We start from the raw sequence: 15,074 nt of genomic DNA, 5'->3' as shown, positions 1-15,074 counted from the left end.
GGGTCATCAGGCCATTCTGCAATAGTTTCTACTGAGTGTGCTGGTGGCTCATCATCTCTATCCAACTTCTCATTAGAGGGCTCATCAGGCCATTGTGCAATAGTTTCTACTGAGGGTGCTGGTTGCTCATCATCTCTATCCAACTTCTCATTAGAGGGCTCATCAGGCCATTGTGCAATAGTTTCTACTGAGTCTTCTGGTGGCTCATCATCTCTATCCAACTTCTCATTAGAGGGGTCATCAGGCCATTGTGCAATAGTTTCAACTGAGTGTGCTGGTGGCTCATCATCTCTATCCAACTTCTCATTAGAGGGCTCATCAGGCCATTGTGCAATAGTTTCAACTGAGTGTGCTGGTGGCTCATCATCTCTATCCAACTTCTCATTAGTGGGCTCATCAGGCCATTCTGCAATAGTTTGTACTGAGTGTGCTGGTGGCTTATCATCTCCATCCAACTTTTCATTAGAGGGCTCATCAGGCCATTGTGCAATAGTTTCTACTGAGGGTGCTGGTTGCTCATCATCTCTATCCAACTTCTCATTAGAGGGCTCATCAGGCCATTCTGCAATAGTTCCTACTGAGTGTGCTGGTGGCTCATCATCTCTATCCAACTTCTCATGAGAGGGCTCATCAGGCCATTGTGCAATAGTTTCTACTGAGTCTTCTGGTGGCTCATCATCTCTATCCAACTTCTCATTAGAGGGGTCATCAGGCCATTGTGCAATAGTTTCAACTGAGTGTGCTGGTGGCTCATACTCTCTATCCAACTTCTCATTAGAGGGCTCATCAGGCCATTGTGCAATAGTTTCTACTGAGTCTTCTGGTGGCTCATCATCTCTATCCAACTTCTCATTAGAGGGGTCATCAGGCCATTGTGCAATAGTTTCAACTGAGTGTGCTGGTGGCTCATCATCTCTATCCAACTTCTCATTAGAGGGCTCATCAGGCCATTGTGCAATAGTTTCTACTGAGTCTTCTGGTGGCTCATCATCTCTATCCAACTTCTCATTAGAGGGGTCATCAGGCCATTGTGCAGTAGTTTCACCTGAGTGTGCTGGTGGCTCATCATCTCTATCCAACTTCTCATTAGAGGGGTCATCAGGCCATTCTGCAATAGTTTCTACTGAGTGTGCTGGTGGCTCATCATCTCTATCCAACTTCTCATTAGAGGGCTCATCAGGCCATTGTGCAATAGTTTCTACTGAGGGTGCTGGTTGCTCATCATCTCTATCCAACTTCTCATTAGAGGGCTCATCAGGCCATTGTGCAATAGTTTCTACTGAGTCTTCTGGTGGCTCATCATCTCTATCCAACTTCTCATTAGAGGGGTCATCAGGCCATTGTGCAATAGTTTCAACTCAGTGTGCTGGTGGCTCATCATCTCTATCCAACTTCTCATTAGAGGGCTCATCAGGCCATTGTGCAATAGTTTCAACTGAGTGTGCTGGTGGCTCATCATCTCTATCCAACTTCTCATTAGTGGGCTCATCAGGCCATTCTGCAATAGTTTGTACTGAGTGTGCTGGTGGCTTATCATCTCCATCCAACTTTTCATTAGAGGGCTCATCAGGCCATTGTGCAATAGTTTCTACTGAGGGTGCTGGTTGCTCATCATCTCTATCCAACTTCTCATTAGAGGGCTCATCAGGCCATTGTGCAATAGTTTCTACTGAGGGTGCTGGTTGCTCATCATCTCTATCCAACTTCTCATTAGAGGGCTCATCAGGCCATTGTGCAATAGTTTCTACTGAGTCTTCTGGTGGCTCATCAAATCTGTCCAATTCTCGTTAGAGGGCTCATCAGGCCATTGTGCAATAGTTTCTACTGAGGGTGCTGGTTGCTCATCATCTCTATCCAACTTCTCATTAGAGGGCTCATCAGGCCATTGTGCAATAGTTTCTACTGAGTCTGCTGGTGGCTCATCAAATCTATCCAATTCTCGTTAGAGGGCTCATCAGGCCATTGTGCAATAGTTTCTACTGAGTGTGCTGGTGGCTCATCATCTCTATCCAACTTCTCATTAGAGGGGTCATCAGGCCATTGTGCAATAGTTTCTACTGAGGGTGCTGGTGGCTCATCATCTCTATCCAACTTCTCATGAGAGGGCTCATCAGGCCATTGTGCAATAGTTTCTACTGAGTCTTCTGGTGGCTCATCATCTCTATCCAACTTCTCAATAGAAGGCTCATTAGGCTAGTCTGCAGTAGTTTCAACTGAGTGTGCTGGTGGCTCATCATCTCTATCCAACTTCTCATTAGAGGGGTCATCAGGCCATTCTGCAATAGTTCCTAGTGAGTGTGCTGGTGGCTCATCATCTCTATCCAACTTCTCATGAGAGGGCTCATCAGGCCATTGTGCAATAGTTTCAACTGAGTCTTCTGGTGGCTCATCATCTCTATCCAACTTCTCATTAGAGGGGTCATCAGGCCATTGTGCAATAGTTTCTACTGAGTCTGCTGGTGGCTCATCGTCTGTATCCAACTTCTCATGAGAGGGCTCATCAGGCCATTGTGCAATAGTTTCTACTGAGTCTTCTGGTGGCTCATCATCTCTATCCAACTTCTCATTAGAGGGGTCATCAGGCCATTGTGCAATAGTTTCAACTGAGTGTGCTGGTGGCTCATACTCTCTATCCAACTTCTCATTAGAGGGCTCATCAGGCCATTGTGTAATAGTTTCTACTGAGTCTTCTGGTGGCTCATCATCTCTATCCAACTTCTCATTAGAGGGGTCATCAGGCCATTCTGCAATAGTTCCTAGTGAGTGTGCTGGTGGCTCATCATCTCTATCCAACTTCTCATGAGAGGGCTCATCAGGCCATTGTGCAATAGTTTCAACTGAGTCTTCTGGTGGCTCATCATCTCTATCCAACTTCTCATTAGAGTGGTCATCAGGCCATTGTGCAATAGTTTCTACTGAGTCTGCTGGTGGCTCATCGTCTGTATCCAACTTCTCATGAGAGGGCTCATCAGGCCATTGTGCAATAGTTTCTACTGAGTCTTCTGGTGGCTCATCATCTCTATCCAACTTCTCATTAGAGGGGTCATCAGGCCATTGTGCAATAGTTTCAACTGAGTGTGCTGGTGGCTCATACTCTCTATCCAACTTCTCATTAGAGGGCTCATCAGGCCATTGTGCAATAGTTTCTACTGAGTCTTCTGGTGGCTCATCATCTCTATCCAACTTCTCATTAGAGGGGTCATCAGGCCATTGTGCAATAGTTTCAACTGAGTGTGCTGGTGGCTCATCATCTCTATCCAACTTCTCATTAGAGGGCTCATCAGGCCATTGTGCAATAGTTTCTACTGAGTCTTCTGGTGGCTCATCATCTCTATCCAACTTCTCATTAGAGGGGTCATCAGGCCATTGTGCAATAGTTTCACCTGAGTGTGCTGGTGGCTCATCATCTCTATCCAACTTCTCATTAGAGGGGTCATCAGGCCATTCTGCAATAGTTTCTACTGAGTGTGCTGGTTGATCATCATCTCTATCCAACTTCTCATTAGAGGGCTCATCAGGCCATTGTGCAATAGTTTCTACTGAGTCTTCTGGTGGCTCATCATCTCTATCCAACTTCTCATTAGAGGGCTCATCAGGCCATTGTGCAATAGTTTCTACTGAGGGTGCTGGTTGCTCATCATCTCTATCCAACTTCTCATTAGAGGGCTTATCAGGCCATTGTGCAATAGTTTCTACTGAGTCTTCTGGTGGCTCATCATCTCTATCCAACTTCTCATTAGAGGGCTCATCGGGCCATTGTGCAATAGTTTCTACTGAGTCTTCTGGTGGCTCATCAAATCTATCCAATTCTCGTTAGAGGGCTCATCAGGCCATTGTGCAATAGTTTCTACTGAGGGTGCTGGTTGCTCATCATCTCTATCCAACTTCTCATTAGAGGGCTCATCAGGCCATTGTGCAATAGTTTCTACTGAGTCTGCTGGTGGCTCATCAAATCTATCCAATTCTCATTAGAGGGCTCATCAGGCCATTGTGCAATAGTTTCTACTGAGTGTGCTGGTTGCTCATCATCTCTATCCAACTTCTCATTAGAGGGCTCATCAGGCCATTGTGCAATAGTTTCTACTGAGTCTGCTGGTGGCTCATCAAATCTATCCAATTCTCGTTAGAGGGCTCATCAGGCCATTGTGCAATAGTTTCTACTGAGTCTTCTGGTGGCTCATCATCTCTATCCAACTTCTCATTAGAGGGGGTCATCAGGCCATTCTTCAAGAGATACCACTGAGACTGCTGGTGGTCTAGCATCTACCTCTAGTTGCATATTGGAGGGCTGAGATAGGCATTCTGCAGTAGTCACGGCTTCTGATGCTGGAGGCATGGCAATTGTCTCGAGCTGATTTGTTTTATCATCTAGTCTTCTTCTGTCAGCGGGATGGTGTTGGCGAGGCCACTGCTGTTGGCAGAATACAGAAAGCTCGGTAAGAGACATGGAACACAAAATCATATATGTGTATTCAAGGTATATCACGAGAATAATTCTGTAACTATCACTTTGTTGCCTTTAACTGTAAGGTAGAAGGAGAACAATTTTAAAAATAATTGATGCCTGATTGTTAATGCTCGTTTGGTGCAGCCGTAATATGCGGGACCTTTGTGTGTGTACTTATTTGAGTTTAATGTTTCAGTACAAATTTTTCAGTTGCGTGTGTGTTCAGGTAACAATGGAGATGACGGCAAACGCGATGCAAAATATAATTCCTAATTACGTGTATATTCAATACCGTTTATTGCAGCAGTTAAAGATGTGTCCATTTTTAATGTATTGGTCATGTATACATACAAGTTATGGTTAAGTAGGCAGGTTCAGTATATTAAATCTATTGACCCTCACAGGTCGCACTTGTTATGGGGCGATACCTGCTTGAATGGAAGTCGAGATGAAAGACATACGGATCCAGTAATGGCACTTATCAGAGTTTTGACGCACTTACGATCAAATAAATCTACAGACATCGACAGCATATCTACATTTCTAAAATCATGAGTGTAAGTGAAAACCAAACAACTTTTCAAGTTCGATTGAAGAATTTTTTAGTCTACAAACTACACAAAATTCCAAGGGCTTATAAGAGCGAGAACTACCGAAAATTCAACTGACAAGTATAACACACCGAAGAATGGAAAAGAAAGCTTTGATTGAGGAAAGTTGCTGTGAATACATAGAAAGAAAGATCCCATACCATTTAGCTATAATATAGCAGGTCAACAACTGGAAGCAGATAATTCCATAAATTATCTGGGAGTATGCATTAGGAGTGATTTAAAATGGAATGATCATATAAAGTTGATCTTCGGTAAAGCAGATGCCAGACTGAGATTCATTGGAAGAATCCTAAGGAAATGCAATCCGAAAACAAATTAAGTAGGGTACAGTACGCTTGTTCGCCCACTGCTTGAATACTGCTCAGCAGTGTGGGATCCGTACCAGATAGGGTTGATGGAAGAGATGGAGAAGATCCAACGGAGAGCAGCATTTAGTGATCGCGAAAGCGTTACGGAGATGATAGATAAACTCCAGTGGAAGACTCTGCAGGAGAGATGCTCAGTAGCTCGGTACGGGCTTTTGTTAAAGTTTCTAGAACATACCTTCACCGAGGAGTCAAGCAGTATATTGCTCCCTCCTATGTATATCTCGCGAGGAGACCATGAGGATAAAATCAGAGAGATTAGAGCCCACACACAGGCATACCGACAATCCTTCTTTCCACGAACAATACGAGACTGGAATAGAAGGGAGAACCGATAGAGGTACTCAGGGTATCCTCCACCACACACAGGCAGGTGGCTTGCGGAGTATGGATGTAGATGTAGATGTAGATGTAGTTTGTTGCTTGTGAAATGTTCCCACTACCTTAGGAAGCATTCCAATTACTATCGATGTTAAAGATCGCATCGAATTGTAATATCGGCACTACAGAATTAAGCACATGGTTCCTTGTTGCTGGTTAAGGGATACTTAAGCTAAATTGCTTTGGATGTCGGTTTCTCTGCCAGGAAAGAGAATCCTTGGTGTTCCTGCAGCTGGTCTTCCTATATGTGTATGTTGCAAGCATAAACTGCAGAATTATTGAGTCATCAACGTTTATTCACAAAACATACAAAACATTTTCACTGTCCAGCCATTCCATCCACACCTGCCTCGTGGGTTCAACTGCAGTTAGAACTTCCCTCCAAAACCCATCTCCTCCAAAGAACAAACAATTGACAAAACATTAACATCTTTAGAAATTGAAGATTAACGATTTAACCACTAAAATTAATGTCGATAATTCTGTCACACTAGAAAATGCGTAATGAGATTTGTTTAACAATTGGCATAAAAGAAAGTAGACACTAAGATCTGCACATAGAAATGGGAAGGTGGTTCCATTTCAGTTGCAGTAGAAGATTTTCTCCAGGTTGCCCTCCATGGGGTGGGTGCACGCAACGACTGTGGCTATATTGGGTTAGATAGAGCAGCAATCAGTCGTAGAATTAAGTTGCTTTAATATGACATTTATAGTCACAACACAGATCAGATTTCGACCTGTGTCAGGTCATTATCAATGCTAAAACAAATGCAAGAGTATATATTACAATGTGATTTACAAAAGTTATAAGTCCATCACATTGTTGTCTTTTAACGTTAACATTACATACCAGTGCGGAATTGTAGCAGTTGTTCGTGCTCAAGTGAATGCTTACACAGTTCAGCCATTACTGTCGTAAAATTATATGTTGGTTTCACAGTACACATCGGTTTTTCGTATGGCGCCCTCTATGAGCTGCACCTGAAATTTACAGTTTTGACTACATTTTTTGTAATATTTATGTTGTATAGTAACTAAATAGTAACATGAAATTATTATGAATAAAACTATGTAAAATTACAATTCTTACTTTTTCTCATGTCTGTAATGTGCTAAAGTTTTAAAATTACTATAGCACGTAACAGTGGCAGTTTACGGCTCATGGGCTAAAATTAATTATAAAACTGATATGACTTCGTGAAGTACGTTATAGGAAGTATTGCAAATTTTGTCGTGTTGGGACCTGTCTTAACTTAATTAATTGTTACTTGACAAAAGATATAACGTGAACTTTATTTACAAAATGCACTTTGTTGGCGCTAGTAGCGCTTGTAAGCATCATTTCAATATGTCGCACTTAGTGGCCGAGAAATAAGAACGATATGATAAAGCATGATCTTTTGAACACTTATTTTGAAAAATGACAGTTTTATGTATTAATTGTTGCTAATAGTTACCCTCATTAGTTTGTGTGTTATTCTAATGCAATAAGTTATGTAAATATAGTGTTATGAAAGTGGTACTCGTTTAGATGTTATGCAAGTGGCAGTTACATAATGGCGTGAGTTAGCGACTGTCCTTTGAGACCCCCCTGGGTTGAATTTTTCACTGCTTTCAAGTAGGCAGTTATCAAACAATTCCCAGAAATGGGCATTTTTCATTATGACCTGATCATTGATCAGGTTACACTTAGCATTTCTTTCGTGGCAAAAGATCTCCATCTCCTCAAGAAGATCGAGGAGTCCACCCTTCTCGCCTCTATGTAGCAACCTTACATTTGACGTTAACATTGGCAATCTGTGTTTAGTTGACAATAAATGTGCACCCAGACTTGATTTCTCTGCTGCGTCTTTTGTTTCTAGAGCAACATGTTCCTTAAACCTAGTTTCCAGTCTCCTCCCTGTCTAACCTACATAACATGCTCCACAATCAGGACACTCAATTTTATAAACCCCAGATGAATCAAGTACATTTTTTACATCTACAGTATGTTGTAAGATACATCCTAAATTATTTGTTGTTCCAAAGGCTACTTTCACTTTGTATTTTCTGAAAATTGATGCAATTCTCATGCTCATTTTCCCATAATAAGACAAGGTGACAAATTTAAAAGACAACGATGGGATGGACTTATAACTTTTGTAAATCAAATTGTAATATATACTCTTGTATTTGTTTTAGCATTGATAATGACCTGACAAAGGTCGAAATCTGATCTGGGGTGTGACTATAAATGTCATATTAAAGCAACTTAATTCTACGACTGATTGCTGCTCTATGTAACCCAAGAAAATTTTCTTACGCGGTCGCTCTTTTTGTAGAAATCAACTCGTGTTTTTCAGACAGAATTTGATGTGAAGACATTGTAGGTACTATTCAATATTTTTCTTTGGAATATGGTTTTCGGTATGATCACCGCTCAAATTTTTTTTATCAGTTTCTTCAAGCTGTTCTTTGGTTTCAGAAGTATTGGCAGTTTCTTCGAGTTGTTCTTGTTTCAATATTTGCAATTTGTTCAACAGGCAAGAAAGACGATGCTATGCCTCTTTTGGCTTTAACACCAAACATGGCTTCATAAGGACTTTGGCGTATTCCTTCATGGTATGTAGTGTTCTTGGCAAATTGAACAAAGGATAAACCACCTGACCATTTATTTGTATGTTCCATCATCTTTCGGGTGTGCACTCGGGACAGCGACAATTCTTCTTGCGATATTTCGGCTAGAAACCTCCCAGCCATCTTCAAGGCGAGTCAGAGACTGAGTTCATAGCGTTTGCGCGTCCCTATTTATACGGAGAGTCACGTGATACCAAAGCTGCTGAGGATTGAAAGCGCATGCATCAAAGATATCAAAGTCGCTACTGCTGCGCTAGTCATAGATAAGATGTATATAGCAAAGATAAACATATAAGCGCAGAGTGCAAACAAAATAGTGCTGCTGCGAATCCACCGTGCTTGTAAATAAATAATTAATCTTTAAAAGCGGTAACATCTGTCGGAAGTGAAGATGCAGAAATTCTTTCCGAACAAAGGTGTGAAATAAGCGGTTTCCAAGCATTCTCAAGATGAAATCCTTCGTCACGGTTTAGCAGGTTGTTGGCTAGTTGTATTTGTATAGCTTCCTTAACAGCTGAGTCCCAGAAAGCTGAAGCAGTAGTTAAAATCTTAACATCATTATAATCCATGGCATGGCCAGTAGAAATGCAATGTTCGGCAACTGCTGATTTGTTGGACTGAAGAAGACGTGTGTACCGCTGGGCGTTCAACGCATCGTTCCTGTACAGTGCACGTGGTTTGCCCTGTGTAACGTTTGCCACACTCACAAGGGATTTCATAAACTCCCGCCTTTCGCAAGAGCAGATCATCCTTAACGGATCCCAACAAGGGGCTGCAGTCTTAGCTGGTGGGCGGAATATCACATCCACTTTATGTTTCTTCAAGATTCTAGCGATTTTAGAAGAAACATTACCCACATATGGGAGAAAGGCTGTAGATTTCACTTCCCTTTTCACTTCCCCATCCTTTTCCTGTGATTTTTCTGCAGCTTTTATTTGCAGGGCTTTCTTAATCTGCTGTAGCGAATAGCCATTTCTCCTAAAAACTGCCTCCAGGTGTACAAGCTCATCCTGCAGGCTGTCAACATCAGACACTACATAAGTCCTATGGACCAAAGTTTTCAGAACACTCATAATTTGTGACGGATGGTGGCAGCTAGACGCCTGCAAATACAGGTCTGTGTGTGTGGGCTTACGGTATACGCAATGACCTAGGGATCCGTCTTCTTTCCGGCGAACCAGCACATCCAGAAACGGTAAACAGCCATTCTTCTCTCGCTCCATAGTGAACTTGATGTTTCCGTGAATGGAATTGAGATGTTCCAAAAACTCCATCAGTTTATCCTCTCTGTGGGGCCACACTATGAAAGTGTCATCCACGTATCTCCAGAAGACCGTCGGTTTTAATACTGATGAGTTGAGGCCTTTCTCTTCAAAATCCTCCATAAACAAATTAGCTACCAGGGGCGAGAGAGGGCTCCCCATAGAGACACTGTCAATTTGTTCATAATATTGCTCATCAAATAAAAAATAAGTGGAGGTTAATGCATGCTTAAACAAAGCTGTTTATTTGTATCTTTATTGTTCATCCATGCAGTTAGCATATTCTGTATATCCTGATTGGTCCTTTCAACTGAGCCTTGTGTTTGACTGTGATGAGGCTTTCCATGAACTATTTTAACATCTTTCCACATAGCACATATTTCGAATATGACTTGATTACTAAATTCTCTACCATTATCTGATTGCAATATTGCTGGTGCACCAAATGTTAAAAATATTGAAAGAACTTGATGCGCTACTTCTTCAGCTCTTTTAGTTTTCAAAGGTCGTAGCTGGACAAACTTAGTTAAATGATCTTGATACACCATTGTGAACTTTTATTCGCCATCTCTGTTTGACTGCAGATCTATCAGATCAATGTGACATCTTGAGTTTAATTCAGAACTAACCGTTGACTTCTCAACAATACCTTTCTTGGGTGCACTGTGTTTCATTTGACACTGCATAAATTTAAATACAACATTACAACTTCATATGTAATATTTTTGTATTTAACTTACAACTCTTTAACCAAATGTGTTCTTCCTCCGTGGCCTATTCTGATGTGAATTTCATACATTATACTGTACAATTCTTCATTGGTACATAATACTCTATGTTCATTTTCCCTGTTTTTAATGGTACAATTAACTTCTCTTCATCATTAATGTTTAAAACATCAAAACGTTTTAATCATCTGTAATCCAAAGGTTTGTTACATTTAATTTTAGCAGAAACCACTTCAGAAAGTATTTTAGAATACTTATCTTGAGAAAAATAAAAACAAATGTCTTCTCATTTACCCGCAATTAATGGATTTAACTTTTCATGAAAAAGATCACGATTTACTGCAGTATCCATTTAGTATAAATTAGGGTATCAGAAAAAAATTTAAGAAAACGTTGCTCGCGTTATCAAAGCTCGCATAAGACTGACAAAGCTGATTGACTCCGAGCAGAACAAAGGATTTTGCGGGAGAGAGCCAGCCACTTGTTTTTCGACTCTTCTGTTTTTGACCTCCACCAGAGCATATCTGTGATTGTCGACACACACTGGAGAGGATCCGAATGTACAACAATGTAATGAAATATTCGATCTTTCACAGACATATTTGTATCTTTTGACATTCACCAGTGAAAGTCGACATTCTCCAATTTCCGTTATTCACAGTAACATTCCCACGTATGACTTGGTTATCTACCTTGCTTACGACAGTTTTGATATGGTGATAAGAATTACCACAGCTAAGGATGAACGTGTCTGTTTTCAGAATACTATTTTTCTCAGGTTCAATAATTATAACACTCTTTTCTTCCCAAGAGAAGCTTTCACCAACTTTTAAGACCCAATCCATGCGTAAAATGATATTTTCTTCCAACCTTGGGACCACAAGGCAACCTTACTCAAATTCCATATTTTCAATTTCAAATGTTAACAGTACTTTACTCTTAACTACCTTACTTTGCTTACCAGTGGCTCCTCTGATTTTTACCCCTACAACCGGCATTTCTACAAAGTTCTTACCATCCCTAATTTTTCTGACATTGCACATATGGGGCTTCTTGTATCAGTAAGACGATTTGGGCCCACTGATTTACTCTTATTTTAATGTATGACCAGCCTAATTCCTTTTCCTCTGCCTTCCCTCATAAACTTCATATAATAAATCGTTTTCAATTTCTTTATAATTTCCATCTACTTTCTCCCTTTCAGTCTTCATTAAGTTTACCTGAGTGTTAGATTCTAAGTTACTAGTATCATGTTTACACTTTGGCTGCACACAAAATAATTCACTACTGTTTATGTACCTTTCACTCAGACATTTTCTCTTACTCTCTCACCAGCTTGGGCATACAGTTTTACTAATTATACCTAGATGATACCAAAACACTTTGCTAGTAAAACTCTCATTATACTGGTTCCACAGAATTTCTAAAAATTGGTTTCATTTACTTTCAATAATCTCGTGCAAATCTAATTCTCTCACAATATTTTCACTTTTGTTATCACCGCTTTGATTAACCATGAACTGATCAGGACAGACATGTAACAATTGATTTTCAACTGTCACTTCACTGTTCTTATCATATTCCTTTGCTTCATCACCACAGCTATCATCAGGTTTCAACACTTCATTATTTATTTCACTAAAAACATTGTACTCACCTTCTGGTTTACTTACCATACTTTTCACATCAGTAATATTAACCACATCACTACTATGGTATACTTTACTACCGATTTCATCTATTTCTGTCTGTTCCTCACTTTCTATGGTTGATTCCTTTTCCTGTCACTTAGGTTTATCATCAGCTGACTCATTATTACCTTCTTGTGTGAACAACACCTCCTCCCCCCCCCCCATTCTGAACTAAAAAACTAAAACATTTATCATTTATTACTGTCTTCATGATTAGCTTGCTCTTCCCTTTCTTCCCCAGCTGTAAAAATCATTTAACATCCCCTCATCCAGAATTGAATCAGAACTTTGATCTCTCCTATGTTTATTTTGCAGTGGTCTACTGTGCCACATAGCACCCCAAAATTTTTTATCAAAAGTTATATAATTCACTTGATATTCCTTATGTTTAATCTGTTTGTTAATGGTACAGTTATTTACACTATTTGGTTTTGTGTGAAAGTTAGTGGTCCTATTATGCTTAAATCTGTTCTCCCCAAAGCTAAGGACCCTCGTTGAGGTGGTCCGGAGTTTTCCGGATGGCTACCTCTATTATCACTCCTCCAATTTGTATTCATTCTGTTGTTACCTTCCCATCTGTTGTTCCTATTTACAACATTGTTTCCCCAGTTTCTCCCTCTCTCATTACCATTGTACTCCCTTGTTCTATCATATTGGTGTTGTAACGCTACCGCCCTGCTCGGACGTACGTTAGCTCTATAAAGCCTGTACTGCAATAAGTTCACGGGCTTTACCTTATAAACAAGGATTTTAGTACATTAGTTGACCGCGTGCAATAACACACAGAACTTTAAACTTCTTTATAGCATAGGTTTGTCTGCTGATAATTCTCGTTAATACTAATTTTAAACTTTCAGTTTAGGATACTCGGATTGCACAATACGAGGTAAGGACCCTGTCTAGGTCAGTGATCAGGATCAGTAATGGCTAAGGCAATTCTGGTAAAAGTCACATTATTATTGAACAGTTAGAAACAATTTTGACACTGGTCCACACGGATACACTTCTAAAGATGAAATAAATGTTTGACCTGTGCAAGTCGGTGCGGCGGTTGGCGGGCAGCGAGATAGCGGGCAGCACAGCACGCATGCAAGCACGGCTAAGGCTCACACTACATCGGCACTTTCCATCTTCTTAGCGTCGTAATCTTTCCATTTTTGTGCCTCAGAATATAGCCATGCTAAGTAGTCGTCGGAATCGGTTCATCCGAGGCTCAATGGAATCCACTTTTCCTGGGTAGCCTCCTCGGTACAGTACGTGTACTTCCGAACGATGCCCAACTCCGACTGTTGCTCGCCTCCGACTGTAATACTGTGCCCGTTGTGCCGAACCGCGCCAGTGTGCGTTTTCCCGCCTCGCCTGCCTCCACCTTTTCCTGCTCCCCTACAGGTAGGGTATTCACCACAGGTTTTCTACTACACATATCCTAATGCATTACCTACGTATGGACCAAGTGTATAAATTACAATTTTCACATCTTACAATAGTTTTAACATTAAATACACTTCCCTTTGATTACCACATTATTTGAAATCTAATATAAATAATAATATTCATTTCAAAAGTTGCTCACAGTTTCTTTAACATCACGATACGAACCGAAAAAGAAGTTCAAAACATTGCTTACATTAATTTATCTAAATTCATAAAGAAAAAAATTATTATATGTACAGTCCAAATTTTATGGGAACACTAAATCTTACAATTATACAGTGGTTCTGAATCTTTACTTAAATGTCCAAAAAGATTTACACTACATATTTCCTTTTACTCACTGTATATAGGTTTACACTTTTTTAACACATCAAGAATAATTACTTGTCATTTACTCAAGTGCCTTTTGCACAGTCCAACTTCCCATCATAACATTACTAAAATAGCAATTTAATCATTTTTTCTAAATTTCTCAAAGAAATAATTTAAAATTCTGGAATACAAACATTTAACTACAAAAACATTTGCATATTTTGTATACCCTATAAGATAATTTGTCGCTGCTTGCTTTGAATAGCAGTCCATTTCCTTACTCACTAAACAAAACACACACACATATATTCAGAAAATTAACTATGCATATTTGCTGCCTATTGTGCGGATTTGGGCAGTCCTTTTTACTTCATATTGTCACCTCTCCTGGATCACATTTACAATTTTCCATCGCCTATATATCTGCCCTCATTGGTATTTGGCAGTCCTTCATATTATGGTTCATACACTGCCCATTTTCATTTTTGACAGTCCCGTCTCTTATCTGGCGGATAGCATTTATCCTTTCTTTTCAGTCCTTTTCTCCATACATTTTTACAGTTACAGTACAATTGGTAATCTGAAACTCACATAACTACATTAGCACACTTTCAAGGGTATACAGACATTTACAAAGATTAGATACATTTAGAATAACTTGGGTTCAGCATAAGATACAGCACATTTACTCGTTCCTAGGAACATACAGTTTCAGGTCCACAATATTTCTTACACCTAAAGGTCTTTTGGATTTTGAGTAGATCAGGTAGTAAGCATTGTCGTGTGGAATATTCTGTATTATATATGGTCCATTATAAATATATTTAAATTTTGAAATTTCATGGTTTAGTTCACTAGACTTTTCGTGGGTTTTTAAAAGAACATAATCTCCAATTTTAAATCTTGAAACTTTTAAATTTTTATTGTGTCTTTTAGATCTAGATTCAGCTTTTTGCTTTGCCCTTTTTATCACCAATTCTTTCTTTTGATCCAATCCCAAACTTGTACAAGGTGGAAACTCTATTTTTTCTTCAATTAAACTTTTACTACTTCTGCCTAACAAAATTTCTTCCGGTGGAAATCCTGTAGTTTCATGATTTAATGTGTTCATGACATTCTCAAAATCCGATATAAACCTGCCCCAGGCTCTAAATCATGCCCCTTCCTGTTTTTTCCACAACGCACCTTGGTCGACTGTGACATCGTCTCAAGATACGTTCCTGA

This window comes from Schistocerca americana, chromosome 1 (assembly GCF_021461395.2).
Source record: "Schistocerca americana isolate TAMUIC-IGC-003095 chromosome 1, iqSchAmer2.1, whole genome shotgun sequence".
Classification (NCBI taxonomy): Eukaryota; Metazoa; Arthropoda; class Insecta; order Orthoptera; family Acrididae; genus Schistocerca; species Schistocerca americana.
This window is presented reverse-complemented; position numbering follows the sequence as displayed.